The following is an 18,715-nucleotide window of genomic DNA, read 5'->3' as shown; positions in this document are numbered from 1 at the left end:
CATCCAGAGATACGTATTCCCTGCCTCTGTTTTAGCAGCAGCTTGGCACCATGAAATTCTGCAAGTGGAGTTTTCCCTACAGAGAGAATGTGTGATTTTTTTTTTTTAAAAAAAAACCCTTTTAAGCCATCACTAGCCCTACAGCAAGAAAACCTTTCCTTCCCCAATTGCTGTGTGCCAGGCTGCCACTGTTGAGAGTCACAGGGCAAGCAAAGAGACAAAAAAGAAGAAAGCAGCTCAATCAGTGTGCGTCCCCCCTCTGCAGAAAGCAGATGTAAATAAGGCTGAAGCAAGGCAATCAAAGAAGGGGGCAAATAACAGGAGCTCCCTGCCTGAGTCTTAGAGCACTAGTCAAGCAGCTCTTGCAGCTCAGCTGAAAGTGATGGACACATCCTTATTTGTAAGTATTTAATGTTTCTTAGGAGGCACTTCTCAAAGAAATTGGTATGTAATGGCAGCACTCACTGGAAAAACAGGCCGATTAGAAAATGCACTAACTTATCTGGTATTCATTTGAAAAGTAAATGGATGCAAGCAAAGGTGAGAGTTCACTACCAATTCAAATATTTTTGCTTTAACAGGCTCTAGCACTCCTGCTTTAATTCAAGCAGAAACACAAGTATGAATAATCAAAGTGGATGATGCTCATATATATAAAAAAAACCCTTTGTGCTTTTGCACCATTTCCAATGGCCATTGAAGCTTAATGGCACAAAATTTACATTCTTCCCTTTAATTTGTATTCCGTTCCTTCCTTCCGAGTGATGTGATTGTGATTTTTCTCTTGCCCGCTGTATTATTTTGATGCAAATGTTATGTTATGTGTTGCTCCAGTCCAATTTCCTGCCTTGCTTCCACCAGCACCCCCTCCTCCTTTTCTCTCTTGCACAGAGACAGGAAAATAGTGCAAAAATTGGGGTCATGGAAATAAGTTCTCCAACTCCTGCTTCTAATTAACGGAAAAAACAAGGCAAGGAGCATCAAACACCTTGAAAAGCGCGAAAAGGAATCATTATCTTCAAGATAATTTTTTTTAATGCATGCTGGGGGCTGTGTGCCCGCCCCCCACCTGAAGGACGGCGTCCAAATTCTGCCGTTTGTTATGCGCTCGGAAAGCCCTCTCGGCTGGCTGCTAATCACCCAGGGACGGGCGGCTTTATTGAGATGCAACGGGGTTTCACGCCAAAGCCTCCGAACGGAAGGCCCCGAGGGTGCCCATCGCCATGTAATATATGCAGTGGCTAATTTAGCATCCTGTGACTAATTTCCATTTCTTGTGCTCAGAGTTGGCTTGCTAATTACAGGGATGTTGTCTTAACTTTCGTTAATTACGTCCGCCTGCTTTTCTAGCAGGCAACGGAGCAAATGAAGGAGGCCGTGCGCGCGGCGGAGCCTCTCCAAAAGGCGGCAACAGAAGTGCCAGGCGGAGGAGGAAGAGGAGGAGGAGGAAGGCCACGGACGAACAAAAACCGTGGCGGCCCAGGCGCCTCCCCGAAACCAGCGCCTCAGCTTTGATTCCGTTCTGCTCCGACGCAGTCCGCCAGGAAGGAAAGGCGCCTAATTAGATTGACGGCTTTAATTGGGCGCTGATGGCTTGCTTGTCCTCTTCTCCCAAAGCAGAGCCGACGCCGCGGCTGGGGCGAAAACCCCGCCAAGAGCAGCCTTGGCCGCCGTGTGGCCTTCGGTGTGCTCCCAGTTCCTCCACCTCCATTGCTAGGCCACCACCGAGCGCTGTCTGGAGGCCTGAAATCTAAGGAGCGACTCCTGTCAGACCCAAAACGCACCCTCTTCTCCTCCTCCCATCTCAAACATTCAGATGTTAAAACCAGCGTTGTCTAATGCCTCGGAATTAATTAAGGCCGGTGAGCTGACTTTAGGATCCCACAGAACTCTTCTTCAGGCAGAATGCTGAGTGAAGGACGAGAAGAAGAAAAAATGCCAGCAGAGGGCAGGGTATCGTCGAAGCTCCAGCTAGGATACAGGACCCATCTGAAAATTTCAGGGTGCTTTCTGCAGATTAAGGAAGAGTGGTTTTCATTTTTAAAAGTGAAAATGCCTGTGGCCCGGCAGTGCAGTCTAATAACATGGGTCCGCGCCCGATTAAAGAAAAAAAAAGTATTGGAAAATAAAACTGCGCTGATGAGGGTGGCCAGATGCAAAAGATATTGGGGCAGGGTTTCCTGTCCCTTGAAAAATCAGCGTGAGAGAAGGAGGTTCAGCTTGCAGCAGCTAAGAAAGATGTAGGAGGTTTGTCCTGTTGGATGTCTGCCCGCCCTAAGTAGTGATGGTGCCTTCCTTCACCAACGCTGCACTGGAGTTGTCTACTTGTACTGTGCTACTGCCCCTTGTATACCAAGGTGATGAACACATTAGGTAGGATGAGATGGTAGGGACCAGGGAACTACCTTTTAAGTCTGTGAATGCTGACTGATCATACCAGTACTCTTTCCAGCAGTAAGTTCAGTGTATTTAGCAATGAATACACCAAGCTTTTTATCAAGCCTTTCTGGAGTGTGTGCTCACATGTGTGTGTTAACATCCAGTATGATAAAGTGTTAGCAGGTTATGTTTGTGAGGGCATGGAGATTAGGGATGTGAATAGCTTTATCTGGCAAACTTCTTGCGTCAATGATTAGTATTTGAGTCACTCAGCTTTCCCAGAGTAGGGCAAATATGAAAGTCTCTTGAGCGTGTGCAGAGTGGCTTTCCCAATAATACTGAATCATTACAGCAAAGCATCTGGGATTAAGGAAGAGAGTTTCTAGGCCCTGGTTTGAGTTCCAGTATGGCTTGATCTAAAAACAAAGCACTATCTAGAAAATACATGGGCACTAGCTGCAAGGCAGATTATTGGCCAGAGCGCCTAGCATTAGAACAAAAGAGAACATAACATCATACAAACTGTGATGCTATGGTGCTTCTGTCATCATATCCATATACTGTATACAGTATATATATTTCCATGTCTATATCTCTCTCCATATACTGTATATTGAGGAGACATTGGAAAATCTGGCATGGGCAACTTTTATTTGTGTGCTTTACAATCTTTACCACACACATCTGTTTTCTTTGTATCCTCATCTTTTTTAAATTGTAAAGTTGCTAGCTCATTAGACTGGAAGAGTGTTGGGGGGCAGTCAACCCAAATGCAACGGAAGTAACTTGCCCACATTTCATGATGCTTGACAATGGTGCATGCACAATTGGCTCCCCCCCTCCCCAGGCACAAATACTTTTAAATGCCAAGGACAGCGGCAGTGAGCAAAAGGACAGCACCAAACAATGGACCTGCAAACAAACTCCTTGTATTCAAGCACTGGGTAGAGATTTCCAGCTCTATGCTTCCTTTCACACAAAAACAAGTTGGGGGAGGGCAGGAGAAGAGAAAGACACTGTTGTTTTCAAATGGGGGACTGTACAGCTGTCATTAATAGGCCTAGACAACATTGTCCCAACAAGTGCTTCCGTTGTAGGGGAATTGCAGTTCTTCAGCACCCAGCCACTAAATCAGTTATTCTTGCCTAATGCATTTGCAACTGTTCCTGTACTAATAATGTGGCATGGAAATACTACTTGTGCCTAGCTACTGCATGGTGCCAGGGACATCATGTTGAGCCTGGTCAGACTATCAGAAATCCATTTTTCCAGCTTCCTCTGCAATTTACATTATTCATTCCTTAAAAACACACACACACATTATTCATTCCTTAAAAACACACACACACACACACACACACACACACACACACACACACACACACACACACACACACACACACACACACACACACACATATTATTCATTCCTTACACACACACACACACACACACACACACCTTTTTCTCTTTATTTATAAACACTAAAACTACCGTGTTTCCCCCCAAAGACAGGGTCTTATATTAATTTTTGCTCCAAAAAAGGCATTAGGGCTTATTTTCAGGGGATGCTTTATTTTTTCATGCACAACAATCTACATTTATTCAAATACAGTCATGTCATCTTCTGGTTGCTGCACAATGGTGGAGGGCGGGGTTTCACTTAACGGGGGCTTATTTTTTGGGTTGGGCTTATATTATTATGAGCATCCTGAAAAATCATACTAGGACTTATTTTCAGGTTAGGTCTTATTTTCAGAGAAACAGGGTAGAGTGCTGTCCTTCTACAGTACGAAAACACATGCAAACACACATAGGTTCCTTGTTCTTACATGTAGCAGCCTTGTGCATCTGAATGTGTCCCCAGTGTAGTTATAGCAGTTTGAAGCCACTTTAAATGTCACCTCTCCATCCTAGGGAATAATGGAGTTTGCAGTTTGGTGAGATGCTTAGAATTCTCTGTGGTGTTGTTGACTAGAGTGCTCTAGCAGAGAATTTCAAATGCACCACCAAGGTACAAATCCCAGGATTCTCTAGGCTGGTGCCATAGCATTTAAAATGGCATCAAAGTGCTATAAACCTGTATAGTGCATAAGCCTTTTGTTGATTTCAGTATGTATCTACCATTATTTTCAATGTAATAAGTTCACCATCCTGAGGTGCCCAGGAGTCTCTTGCTCTCTAGCCCAGGGTAAGTTGTCTCCTTATGCCGACCAACCAAGTTTCCTCATTAGTAGTCTGTTGGAGCTAAATGGTCAGAACTGGGGCTCACCTCTGGCCCCACATTTGCAGGTTGCACCCTTCCTTTCTTTCTTTATGAGGATGTGGATGAAGTTCCTCCACCTGCATTGCTATTTTTCTTTGAATGAATCGGCTGCCTGTTTTAGTAGGGAAGTATCACCCCTTTGCTTCCTGTGCAAGGCAGGCGCTGCGTCTTCTACCCTCACCCCTTGGAATGCCTTTGGTTTTTGGGGGGAAATACCCTTTGTCTTGGAGAATTACTGTTAAGGAGTGCAGTTGCCAGAATCCATCAGCCAGCAGGCACAGCTGCAGTAAAAAAACAGTAATTTTTCCAAGTTTTGGAATTAACCTAAAAGCTATAGTATAGAGGCCCAATGAAAGCTGCTTCAGAGAGTTATTCCTAGCCTAACAGGCTGGACTGGCTTACTTTAACATTTTGTTCCAAACTCAACAGACCATTTCTGATTTTCTCTCTGCTTGGCTCTTGAATAAATGTATTGGTAACTGGAGCTGGTTTAACTTTCTTGACTCATTTGCCGCCATGCTGGCTGATGAATCGTATGGTAATCAATTTAAAGGAAGCTCTGAAAAGGAGTCTGCCCTTCTCCATAGGTCTATAAGCCTGGGTTCTTGCACACTGAAGCTGAAAGAGTGATGGAAGATGAACATGGCCATATCCCTGCTTCTGAGGGATGGGATTGTAGACACAGTGGTTCACCATAGAAACACACAGAAGATTTATTTTGGACACGTGAGAGCTCTGTAACTGAAGATACTAGGGATTAGTAGCTGGACACTAGACATACAAAGAATAGAATTCACTCCTGTGGTTTCTTCAGGCACTTTGTGCGTAGGCTGTAGCTGCATACTTGGAATGTCCATAAAGGTGCAATGAGAGATGTTAAAAATCAGAGCTTCCCATTTGGTTATTATTTTACTTTTTCGTTATGGAAAAGCCAATGCAGTAAAGATATAAAAAAATGCAAGAATGTGGCAGGGAAGGATGGCTTGAGAACGTTTTAAGGAACTCACTTCCAGACTCCAGAACCCACAGATATATTGTTATTCCTTGGATTTACTCAGTTATACCAACCTTCATACAGTACTGTATGTCCTATTATGTGGATGTGCATAGATTGGCATAGGGATCTGCCCAGACACAGTCCAATCCGGTGGCAACTGCTGCCGATGGTGGTGGATTGGAAGGCACAGCAGTTAGTGATGGGCAGGGCAAAAGTGGATACAATTTTTCTCTTTCTCTCTCCCCGCCTCTCTCTCTCTCTCTCTCTCTCTCTCTCACACACACACACACACACACACACACACACACACACACACACGCACACACACACACACACACACACACCCTTCACACACACACACACACACACACACCCTTCTGTCTCTAGTAGGATAACAGGCAAGAGTAAGATGGCTGAGGGTGGCATGATGTGTGGCAGCACCTCACCTGCTGTTATGGACCACTGCTGGTCCAATCTGCGTCCAGTGTTCATTTAACAGCCAAGAAGTCTTCATCTGGAATTAACCTGCACACTTCTATTTTGGAGGGGGCAAATGTACATCATTCAGTACCGAGACAGAGAAGTTGTTAGTCAACCTGTCTTCCTTATTTGTTTGTTTTTAAATAAATTTTAATCTGGAATTAGCATCAAGTTGAGTTTTATCAATCCTGACGCTAATGTACTCTGAGAACTGTTCAGGCCACAGTTCTTTACAAGCTTCGTTCTATTGCTTCCTTTGTTGTGTTTTTGGATGGGAGCTGTCATGTAACATTGGCAACAGCTGTAACGTGTGCAGCCCTCACAAGAAGTGTAAGAAAGCATGTTGCAAGTCCCCAGCATCCCATGGCTTTCTTGTGTCTCTCGTCTCCTGAATGGAACTTTCTGCCCTGCATAGTAGTTTTAGGCACCTCTCCAGTGCCCACTGCCAAAACCAAGTACTGTACTCATTTAAGGGCAACACTTTGATTTATTAAGAAATCCCTATCTCTGGCAACTTCTCTCGATTTCCATTTTGGAATAAAAAGTGACACCCTCCCCCCTATTCTCCCCATAGCTAAATGTGTGTGCCTGGCTGGCCCCCCTCATTAGCAATCTATTTGTCCCCTCTTGAAAGTCTGCTGTGAAAAACAAGCCACACTCTCAATGGGCCCATTGAGCAAACATGAGGCTCTCAATGGACCTTTGTTGGAGAGAAAGTGTGAATAGTGTCCTTTGGATCTGGGCGAACTGGCCCACACGCCCCTTGTGATGAACAATTGTTCCTGCCTATTAATAAATCTGCTTTAGCAGTGCCTCTCTTTTAAATATAGGAACACACAGTGGCAGGAAACTGAAACGTGGCACAGACCAGTTGTTTCACTCACATTGACAAACATTTTAAAAGAAACATGCCTTTCTGTGCAAATATTTTCCAAAATGGTGTTGATTCCATGCAGGAAATACATAGTCCACATGTATCAGGCATATAAAGACGTTTCATTATAGCCAGACATGGCTTCCACTAGTATATGGTTTGGGGGGGAATGAACACATTTATGTATTCTTTGTATGTGATGGTGCTGAGGGCAGCTCCGTTTTTTTTTCTGGCACCTGGGCAAAAGATCTGTAATCAGTGTTTTTATTCCTCTTACCCCAGGTAAAGACTTTTACCCACAGCAGAGACAGGATACTTCCACATTCTTCAGTCAAGCATCTTGTGTTCTGCCACAGCTGGGCATTCTGTTAAGTTTTATGTTGCCCTAGTAGTGTTTATATCGCTCTGTAATTGTTACCTTTCTTATAGAGCTCTATTAGCAACTAATTATGCCTGACCATCACATTTTCTCATTCCAGTCTGGTGCTCTTCAGCCTTTCCTCTGACTGCAGCCTAGATGACCTAGATTTGGCTTTGCCTTTTAATCTCATCCTATAATTCCTTTATTCTAGTTTACCTTGGACCTTTCATTCCCTTCTTGCTCAGTCTAGCATTTTAGTGGATATGATGTTAAATAAAACTAGAGTTTTAATTTACCTCAGGGGTGTAGTCAGATGTCCGTTAAATGCTCCGGATAGACCCAGAACAGTCCATGTGCACTGAAGCCAGAATCTCTCTCATGTCCTCTTGGAAGAGTAACCAGAAGAGGGTCCATTAGAGATTCTTGCCAGTCCCCATCCTTTATGAGCTCAGGAATCCCTTTGCTTCTGTTAAGTACAGTGTTGGCACCAGGTATGAAGGTTCATAATGTCACATGCTATTTCCCTACTGATGTCCATGACAGAAACCTCCTATGATTCCATTCAAAGGTAAAATATACTTAAAAATACTGATATTATTTTGCTTGAAGGCACAACAGTAGGCAAGGTCAGGGCTTTCATATTCCTGAGCAAACCCTGAATCCATTAGATGTCCGTCAAATGTTCAGTTCTACCTCTGTCTATTTGGACATATGTAGTATGAGCAACACATGGGCCTCCCAGATGGTTGTTGGATTGCATCTTTCAGCATCGCTTGCCATTGCCCTGGCTGGCTAAGAGAGGTATGCGGCTGTTTTTAGCCAGTCCAACAATGGATAAAAATAGCCACATGCCTCCCATCCCAGTATTAAGATATCCTGGACACAGACTGTTTAGGTAGGCCACCTGTGGTTCTCCAGGTGTCACTGGATTAATTCCCATCAACTCCAATTAGCCTGACTGTTCAGACAAGTAGAGGAGAAAGAAGGCCATATATTCCCCATCTCTGGTTTAGCACTTTAAAAAAAAAATGCCACTACATACCGCTCCTCTGAATGGGATCTAGAACTCTACCAGAATGAAGGACAGCTATTTCAGAACTAACATCATACAATACCTGTATTCTGTCCCAGTCAATAGTGGAGTAGATGCATTCTGAACTAAGTGCAGCTTGAGAGAAGTTTTCAGAGGCTTGGAAAGTAGCCAGGGCAATTGGCCTCCTTACAAGATAAATGGCTGCAATGTTAACAGCATGGGAAGGAGTCACAACCCAGCAGCTCCCACCTTGCACAGATATTAGATCAGATTTAAGCCATCTTAAGCCTAAGCCGCTCCAGTCTAGCTGCCAACTGGTTCCAAAAACAGGAAAGAATCATTCAGGAATCGCTGTTCTGAAGGGTTATTAGTAGGAGTATCCCCTTTGTAAGACTATTTGGTATATATATATTAGCAGAGTGCAGTGGCCCAGTGCGGTGAGCTTATGTCTGTTAAATAGGAATTACTGGTCTGGATGCCAGTAGTAAGACAGAAATAAAAATGTCTGTTGTTTTAGAAAATCTATTCAGGGCAAGAGAAAGCAAAAGAACCTGGATGTGCTTGCAGAAGCCCTTAAAGTTGTCTTCTGTTCATGAGGGTATACTGGTAGCTAGCATGGAAACAAGACCTCCATATCTAACCATCTTTCTCTAACAAAGGGAATGCAAAGACTGAATAGGCTACCTGGTGCAAGGAAGAAGTAGCATCTGAGAGTAGCATTGTACATATCAAAGAAGTAGTTGCTCAAGAAAGACAAAAGTGGACTGGCAATTAATCTGTCCATTGCTACCCACTCCACTAGTTACGTGACAGAGGCTACAGAACTGGTGTTTCAGTCTCCCAACACCCTTCCAGGAAGAACTGCAGGGCTGTAGAAACTGGTTTGTCTTTTCTGTATTATTCAGGCAAAAGAGTGTAAGGGTTCACGCATGAACACACACAGCATCATTTCCACAGCAAAGGTGGCACATGCCCTGGACTCCCGTCACACACTTCTCATGCCTTTTCTGTCAGCAATGGCAATTCTCTCCTAAATAACATTAAAAACAACAACAGCTATATCAACATAGCTGCACGATTTCTCACATAAGAAACCTAGAAACACAGTACTTCAGTAGACCTTAATGTTTATATACACTGAAATAATTCATCCATTTAAAACTATTACATAGATAATCACTTCCTTGAAATCATGTCAGCACTCATGTATAATACAAAAAGAAAAAGATTTCTTTCAAAAGACTCTTAGGTAAATGGGCTCAGTGCTACTTTCTGTATCATGCAGGTCAATTTAATTCAGCTCTGTACTCGCTATACAGCTAAACAATTGCTTTTCACAAACCAGAGAGGAGAGTAAATGCAGTTTGTAATACCCATCTAGAGGTGGCCTTGAACACTCCTTAATAAAAAGCTTGACACCTGAAATTCCACCTCTTTATTCATCTTCTATCAAACAGTTAGTCAAGATTTCAGAAAATTAATGTTGTATTAATCAATGGTAATAATGACAAACTGAATGGCATCAGTTATTTATAGTGCCAAGGATGCTGTCTCTATTCATCACTCATCTTCACTGCATTAACATTTTTAGGGGCTTTATAAATGCTTCGGTGAATAACCAAGAAAATCCAGCTAGCTCCCCGATCCCAGAGTTGCAACGGCTGGCGTGGTGGTCCCCATTCCTGCCTCCTTCCCCCAGTCTTCAGCTCCCCAACACCAGCTGCTTACCACAAAAAATGAAATGTCTTTACCGCACATGCTCCATCACTGCTAATTGATGTGTGTGCACGTTTGGTAGGGACACTGCACATGCATAAAGGAACAGAGGTCTGTGCATACTTGCTCCTTGCTCTGAGTTGTCACTCAGGACCCACACTGATCACTGAGTCTTCCTGGTTGTCACATATGCTGAGAGGTCTGGTTGCAAGCAGGTACAGTAACCATCAAAGAGTAATGGTAAGAGTGGTCCCCAACTCCAATGGCCACAGCCAGTCATGGTCAAGAAAGTGCATTGTCCAGGGCTGTTTTTGAGCTTTAGCAAGTAGATGAGGCACCAGAGCACACTACAGGAGCTGACAATCCTTTGGATATACTGCTTATTGCCATGTGTGCAGTTTTTATTCTATTTTGTAATTTATCCTGAAAGGAATGAATGTGTCTGAGTGAAAGAGTGAATTTTAAATTGCTAGTACTGCCTGTTTTGCTGCTTGAATTGTGAATTTTCTGGAAGCAGGAACTTCTTGCACATAAGTAGGTTGCTTTGCTTCTGGAGTGCATTTATTGAAGGAAAAGTGTTCAAAACATTTTTTTTCTCTGTAAGACTGGTGGCCTGGGTGAACGGAACTTGATTCTTATGCTGCAGTTTCCATTTTTGATCTTCTGCATCTCTGTCAAATGGTTTCCTACTGTGTTGCTGTTTAAAATACACCTCATCTGGGCCTAGCACCTTCCCCTTCTTTTAATCAATCTGATAACCACATTCTTTGAGTACAATGCAGTCACACACACAAACACGCACGCGCATGCACACACACGCATATATCCATAGGGGAAGTATAAACAACAATTGGAGATAGCACAAAGTGTAAGCAACTAAAAGTTTTTAAAAGGAATACAATATAACATATAGAATCAAAGTAAAACCACCAGCAGAACAGAAATATACTAAAAATTACTTCTTTAAAATCTTCTCCAAGGTAATCTCCCTTAATCCTGGATTTCCCTATTCCCCAACAATAATATTTCATGTCCATCCACCAGATTTCCACAGTCATCACTGGGCTGCTTGGGGGTGTCTATCCAGAAAGTTTTGGAACTGATTTGGCTTTGCTGCAATTTGATTTCCAGCCTTTATTACAACCAAATTTGCAGTCATTGCTCACACAGGGGCTGCACATTGATTTGAGAGTTCAGTGTTCACAATCAATGTGATGCATTTTGCATTTCAGCCCATGTCCCCCTTCTTTCCTTCCTTCCTCTGGTGCCACCTCTTTTATGGCTTGCTGTCAAACTGTTTGGTTTTGAAAGGGTTGTACAGTGTTTCTGAAAAGGTAGCAGCATTTCAAAGTTCTATTTAATGTGTAGAGACATACTATATACCACAAAAACATATTTTATTTCACTTGGGTTATTCCTGATTTGTTTAATGTTAATGTTTTTCCTCATCTGGAGGTGAACTAGCACTAAACTAGTATGTCAATCCTAGTGATAAGGTACTAAGGGTATCTAGCACTAATTTCATATATATACAGTGGTGTTTCGCTTAACAATTGCCTCGCTTAATGAGGAAATTGCTTGACGATTAAGTTTTTGCGATCGCAAAAGCAATCGCAAAACAATGGTTTAAATGGGAAAATCCGCTTCATGATGATCGGTTCCCTGCCTTGGGAATCGATTTTCGCATTACAACGATCTAAAAACGGCTGATCATCGGGTTTCAAAATGGCCACCGGGTATACAAAATGCCCCCCCGCTGTTTTCTAGGATGGATTCCTTGCTTTAAAGGCACCGAAAATGGCTGCCCCTATGCAGGATCTTCGTTGGACAGTGAGTTTTCAGCCCATTGGAACGCATTAAAGGGTTTTCAATGCATTTCAATGGGCTTTTTTTATTTCGCTTAACGAGGATTTCGCTCTACAGCGATTTCGCTGTTAAGTGAGACACCACTGTAATTTTTTTTAAAATCTAGAGGGTGGCCAGGTGGAAAAGAATGTAAGAGTGGGTGTTCCTGAAGTTCTGAACATAACGTCCCAATTGCCCATTGACATGTTCCCCCATATTTACCAGAATGAATCAACTAATCACATGGGGAAAAGTCTGTTCAAAACATTCCATCTCGAAAAAAGTGGAAGCCCCCAAGGGCACAGGAAAAAAGTCATGCTGGGAGCAAAAAGAGACAGACTGATTCGAATCACCCTTTGGGTCATATGATCAGTAAAAAATTAATTTGAATTAATCTGTTTTAAAAGCAGAGCAAATCCCATAGGATTTGACTGTGTAAGTCATGGCCTAAGAGTTGGGGTAGTTTTGTAGGACTGGAGAATCAGGCCTTTTTCTCCCAGCATAGAAAAAGATGCACCTTGCTCCTTTTGGTTGTTGCTGCTGTTGTGGGCTGAATATTTTTGCAACCAGACTCATTCAAGAAATAGAATCAATAACTGGAGAGTTAGGGTGGTGGTAACAGTTGCATGACTTTTCCTTAGCAGACAAACACAGAGGAAACATTCAACTCTTCTGAACTCCCTAAATGTAAAATGCAATTCTTTCATTTAAATAATTGCAGTGTGCTTTGTTTACGTGAACTTAGGATCTTTGCAAGGGAAGAAGATGAGAGGAATATTAGAATTAGCTGTCCCCATATAAACTGATCCTCCTCATTCACCCTCTTCCAGCCTCTCTGTGGATCAGTCACAGTTGTGGGAATATGAATAAAAATGTATGAATAACAGCCAAGCACCTGAAAGAAAGCTCCCGCCCAGGCTGCAGTTTGCAGATGACACAAAGTCATCTGCCCAGATATGCTGGCTTGATCGAACAAGCAGTATAGCTGGGAAGCATCCCTGTCTGTTTGCAGATAAGCAGCGAGCTGCTGGAGGAGCACAGTCCACATGTATGCAATCCTCAAGAGCAGGAACCCTAGCACAGCAAAGAAGTAGAAACAGGGAGAGAAGGACCACGGCGAGACTTCCAGGGACGTTCAGGCATCGTGTCACCCACAGACCTCAGCTGCTGGGATTGGAAGTCTCCGGGCTGGAGGATGCCAATCTGGACAAGAGGGAAACCATCCCTTAGAGGGGAACCCTTCTACAGGTGACAGGCCCATATCCAGTTGCACTGAGGATACTCCTCGTGGGGAGGGGGGAAAGGGTTTCTGGTAGTGGGCAATTTGATTGTCAGGAACATAAAGCGAGGTCTGTGATGGTTGTGAGGACCGCATGGTGATTTGCCTACCTGGTGCAAAGGTTGCGGACATCACGTCTCATCTGGATAGGTTGGTAGAGAGTGCTGGGAATGAGATTGCAGAGTTGGTGCATGTTGGCACCAACGACGTGGGGAAATGTAGCCGCAAGATCTTGGAGGCCAAAGTTAGGTTGTTAGGGAGGAAGCTCAAAGCTAGGACCTCAAAGGTAGCGTTCTCACAAGTGCTACCTGTTCCACGTGCAGGGCCAGCTAGGCAGGGGTCTCAACATGTGGATGAGACAGTGGTGTCAGGGGGAGGGGTTTAGATTCATTCGGGAATCTGGGGAACATTTTGGGACAAACCAGGTACGTACAAGAGGGACGGGCTTCACTTGAATGAACACGGGACCAGACGGCTGGTGCATAACATTAAAACGGTGGCAAAGCAGCTTTTAAAGTGAATCCTGGGGGAAAGCCGGGAGGAGCCGAGTGGCGTCCAGTCCAGGACTCCTCATCCCTGTGGAATGAGGGTGGAGAGGGTAGGGAACCACAAAGTGATGACAATGTAGGAGTTAGGACTGGGAATGTGATGGGACGTGATAGTAGGCCCAATGGAATGAGAAGCTGTGGGGGAAAAAAGAAACAAATAAGAGCTCTTCTTGGGGGACCCCCCCCCGCATGCAGATGCTTTTATGCAAATGCTTTTATGAAGGATCTGAGCAAAGATGGGAGAGCTGGAACATTTGGTGGCTAAGAATAACATTGGTATGGCGGCCATAACGGAAACCTGGTGGAATTCAGAGAACCAGTGGGATACTGCAGTTCCAGGATCTAAACTCTATAGAAGGGGTAGGGAGGGGCGTATTGGAAGTGGGGTGGCCGTCTGTGTTGAAGAAGGGGTAGAATCCAGCAGAATGGAGAAGGATGGCGGGTCTGACTCCATCATAGAATCACTGTGGGTTAAATTACCAGGCCCAAGGAGTGATGTGATGGGGGGTGCTATCATCCTCCAGATCAAAACTTGAAATGAGGAGACGAATCAGGAAGGTGTCCAAGAGGGACTTCATGGGGAACTTCAATTATCCTCACATTGACTGGATCAATGCGTGCTTTGGTCAAGAAAGGGAGACCAGGTTTCTTGACATGCTAAATGGTGGCACCTTGGAGTAACTTGTCAAGGAGCGCACCAGAGGACAGGTGACTCTGGATTTAGTATTGTGTGATACTCAGGACCTGGTTAGGGATGTGAATGTCACTGAGCTGCTAGGGAATAGGGACCATGCTGCGATCTCTTTCACCATGCATGTTGGGGGAAGAGTGTCAAGCAAATCTGAAACGAAAACCCTTGATTCCTGAAGGACTTCCTTCAGACAAGGAAACTAGTTAGAAAGAAGTTGAAAGGGAAGGTAAAAAGAATCCAATCTCTCCAGAGTGCATGGAGCCTGTTTAAAACAACAGTAGTGGAGACCCAGTGGAAGTGTATACTGCAAAGAAAGAAGGGCTCAACTAAGTCCAAGAGGGTGCTATCATAGTTAACGAGCAGAGTTAGAGAGACTTTAAAGGGCAAGGAGGGGTCCTTCTATAAATGGAATCCTTCCCAAGTGAGGAAAATAAAAAGGAGTACAAAATCTGGCAGAAGAAATGTAAGAAGATAATACAGAAGGCAAAGAACGACTTTGAGGAACGTATGGCCAGCAATATAAAGGGGAATAATTAAAGCTTCTTTAAATATGTTAGAAGCAGGAAACCTGCCAGAGAAGCAGCTGGCCCTCAGGATGGTGAGGGAGGTAACGGGGAGGCAAAGGGGGACTTGGAGATTGCAGAGAAATTAAACGAGTTCTTCACATCTGTCTTCATGACAGAAGGCCTTGGGCAGATTCTGCTGCTCAAACAGCCCCTTCTGACTAATGAATTAAATCAGATACAGGTTAAAAGAGAAGATGTTTTAGACCTAATTGATAAATTGAAGATCAATGTCACCAGGCCCAGATACCATCCACCCAAGAGTTATTAAGGAACTGAGAAATGAAGTTGCTGATCTCTTAACTAAAACATATAATTTGTCCCTTAAAACGGACACAGTGCCAGAGGACTGGGGGATAGCACATGTCACACCAATCTTTAAAAAGGGAAGGAAGGGGGACCCGGGAAACTATAGGCTGGTTAGCCTAATGTCTGTTCCAAGGAAGATGGTGGAAAGCCTCATCCGAGAAAATCTTGAAACATGAAGAACAAGCCTTGCTGAGGGAAAATCAGCATGGCTTCTGGAAGGGTAAGTCTTGCCTCACAAGGCCAATTCCATGCTAGGTCTCATTAAAAAGGGGATTGAAAATAAAACAGTCAACATTATAATGCCATTGTACAAAACACTGGTAAGGCTGCACCTGTGGTATTACGTACAGTTCTAGCCACTGCACCTAAAAAAAGACATAGTGGAACTAGAAAAGGTGCAGAAGAGAGTGACTAAAATGATGGCTGGGCTGGGGCATCTCCCTTATGAGGAAAGGCTAGAGCATTTGGGGCTCTTTAATCTAGAGAAAAGGTGCCTGAGGGGGGACCTGAGTTGTATAAAATTATGCAGGGGATGGATAAAGTGGACAGAAGGAAGCTCTTTTCCCTCTCACGCAATAGCAGAACCAAAGGACATCCACTCAAATTGAATGTTGGAACAGTGAGAACAGACAAAAGTAAATATTTCTTTACCTAGCATGTGGTTGGTCTGTGGAACTCCTTGACACAGAATGTGGTGATGACATCTCTTCTTGATGCCTTTAACGGGATTGAACAAATTTCTGGAAGAGAAGTCCATCACAGGTTACAAGCCATGATGGGGATGTATAATCTACAGGCTTAAAAGGAAGGTACCTCAAAATGCCAGATACAGGGGACTGGTATCGGGAGACAGGTATCTACGAGTAGACATTGTCTAGAGGGGCAGGGTAAAAATAAATAAATAAATAAATAAATAAATAAATAAATAAATAAATAAATAAATAAATAAATAAATAAATAAATAAATAAATAAATAAATAAATACTTGTCTTGTGTGCTTCCAGAGGCATTTGGTGGGGGAACTGTGAAATACAGGAGGGTGGACTAGATGGGCCTTTGGCCTGATCCAGCAGGGCTCTTCTTATGATTCTTGTTGTTGTTTAGTTGTTAAGTCATAAACATGATTCTAATGTTTATTTATTTGTTTAAAACATTTTTACCCTGTCTTTTTCCTTAAGAAGGGCCCAAGGCAGCTTACATCATTCAAATACAGTACAGTATTTAAAGCCAAAAACAATAAGTATACAAATAGTAAAAAGGATCAAACAAATAGCACAGTAAAATATGGCAAGCAGAAGCAACATCAAAACACAATCGAAGCAGTAAGACACAAGAATATATTTAAGAACCCTATCCAGATAGCCAGTAACTAAGAGAACGCTTACGTGAGGAGAAAGGTCTTTGCCTGCTTGTGGAAGGACAGCAGAGATGGAGCCGACCGGGCTTCCTATGGGAGGGAGCTCCAAAGTCTGGAAGCAGCAACAGAGAAGGCCTTCTCCTGTGTCCCAGTCAGATACACCTATAAAAGTAGTGGGACTAAAAAAAAAAGGCCTCTGAGGATGATGTTAACACCAGGACAGGTTCATAATATGAGATGTGGTCCTTGAGATAACTTGGACCCAATCCATTTAGGGCTTTATAGAATTGTACCCAGATACAGATTGGCAGCCAGTGGTGCTGTTGTAACAGAGTTGTTATGTGATCCCTGTGACCAGCCGCAGTTGGCAATCTGGCTGCTGTGTTTTCGGCCTGCTGAAGTTTCTGAGTGATTGTTAATGTCCTAGCCTCATATTGCTTTAATTCAATTCATGGAGTCTTTTTTTTTGGGGGGGGGGTGTTGGTGGGTTTTTTTTTTTTTTGGTTTGTTTGTTTTTTCTCCCATTTTTATGTTGTACATAGTCTTGTGACTAGAGATGGGCACAAGCCGCCGGTTGAACACTTTGTGCCGTTTGTTTATCAGCCAAACACGTATTCAGCACTTCAAAGCCCCATCAATTCTGGTGGGTGCCCACTTGTAGGTGGCCGCCTGGCTTTCCTGCCGTGCCTCCTCCAGGTGCTGCCCGAGTGGGCACCTGTCAGAGGAGGCAGGACTTTGAAGCATCAAACATCTTTCGGCTGATAACGAACCGGCATGAACTGCCAAATCAGTAGTTCATGAACATTGGTCAGGGAATTTTACATTATCATGTCCATGTGTGCCATTTAATATGCCTTTTTAAAATTAGGCACCCCTTCCGTAATGAGCTCATGGGGTATTCCAGCAAGTGGCTTGTAAGGTAGAGTGGTAATATTTTTGCAAAATATGCCTGCAAAGAAAAGAATAATTGGAAGTGGGGGTTTTCTAACAGCTGCAGTAGGCTCATTAAACTTGGAATAGCTATTCAGGCAGAACCACTTTCAGGATGCTAAAAGGTGCCATTATGCCATTGAAGTGCTTTAGGATACCTGGGGATACTTTAAGATTAGTGTAACAGAGACCCGGAGGAGGGGGACACCTACCTATACCACAGATTCAAAAATGGCATTAAAAAGCCAGAAAGAGTCTAAGGCAGCCATTCTCAAGGTGGGCCCTGGTACATTTGAAGGAAGCCACAGACTGAAAAATGTGAGGAGCTTCTGAAAGATACCCGTGTTGTATCATTGTTTGACAGGAGGCGCTGGAAACTGTCAAAAAAAGAAAAGCCGTGGTCAGAAGAAGGTTGAGAATGGGTGGTCACACCGGCATATAGCGCACATTTTTCTGGACCACATGTGGCCTGGCCTGGTATGAGGCATTTCCCAGCAGTCACATGATTTTGGGGAATCGTGCCACCAGCCTGACTCTGGTCTGTACCCAAGCAGGACCTTTCTGTTTCAGTAGTAAGGATACTGCTTTTGAGGGCCAGGCTGGAGTGATTTCCTGATGGATGGATGGCAAAACAACATTTTCTGTCTGATTGCACTCTCAGTATGGTTAAATAGCAGAATCAAAGAGACTATTAAAGGGAGGAATGTTTCCTTTAACAGAAAAAGTCTTATTTAACAGGAGTAAATGAGAAGATCACAAATTGTCGCAGATGAATTTTAATTGGACATTTAAACAAACAAAGGCGTAATTAGAGGAACGTTTGATTTTTAAATGTATATTAAACAAATGTTGATTCAGGAAGTGGCTTGGGTTATTGAAATTTGCATTAAGTTTTCCAATTTAAGATGTTTTATTTCCATGTTGGAGCCTTACACCATCTGGGCGTTAACATCCAAATACAAGACCCCAGCCTGAGATTGTTAGAGACTAAAAGTTGTAAAGAGACTTTCAGGAAGATTACTGAGACACCACATGTTTTTTTACTGCAATTGTCACTGAGAAATGTCAGAGGGATATTTATATTCAT

At 43.4% G+C, this 18,715-nt stretch overlaps 1 long non-coding RNA gene across 1 annotated transcript in view; it reads right to left on the bottom strand.

Annotated features, from left to right (window-relative positions):
* Positions 1–2,821: 2,821 nt before the first annotated feature.
* LOC140706809 (uncharacterized) overlaps positions 2,822–18,715 on the bottom strand; it is a 42,898-nt gene continuing 27,004 nt past the window's right edge. The window contains exon 2 of the long non-coding RNA XR_013544721.1: positions 2,822–18,005. This is a non-coding gene — a long non-coding RNA (uncharacterized LOC140706809). The remainder of the gene's footprint in view (positions 18,006–18,715) is intronic.

Source organism: Pogona vitticeps, chromosome 4 (genome assembly GCF_051106095.1).
Source record: "Pogona vitticeps strain Pit_001003342236 chromosome 4, PviZW2.1, whole genome shotgun sequence".
NCBI lineage: Eukaryota > Metazoa > Chordata > Lepidosauria > Squamata > Agamidae > Pogona > Pogona vitticeps.
Note: the sequence above shows the minus strand (reverse complement) of the source record. Positions and strands in the feature narration are given on the sequence as shown.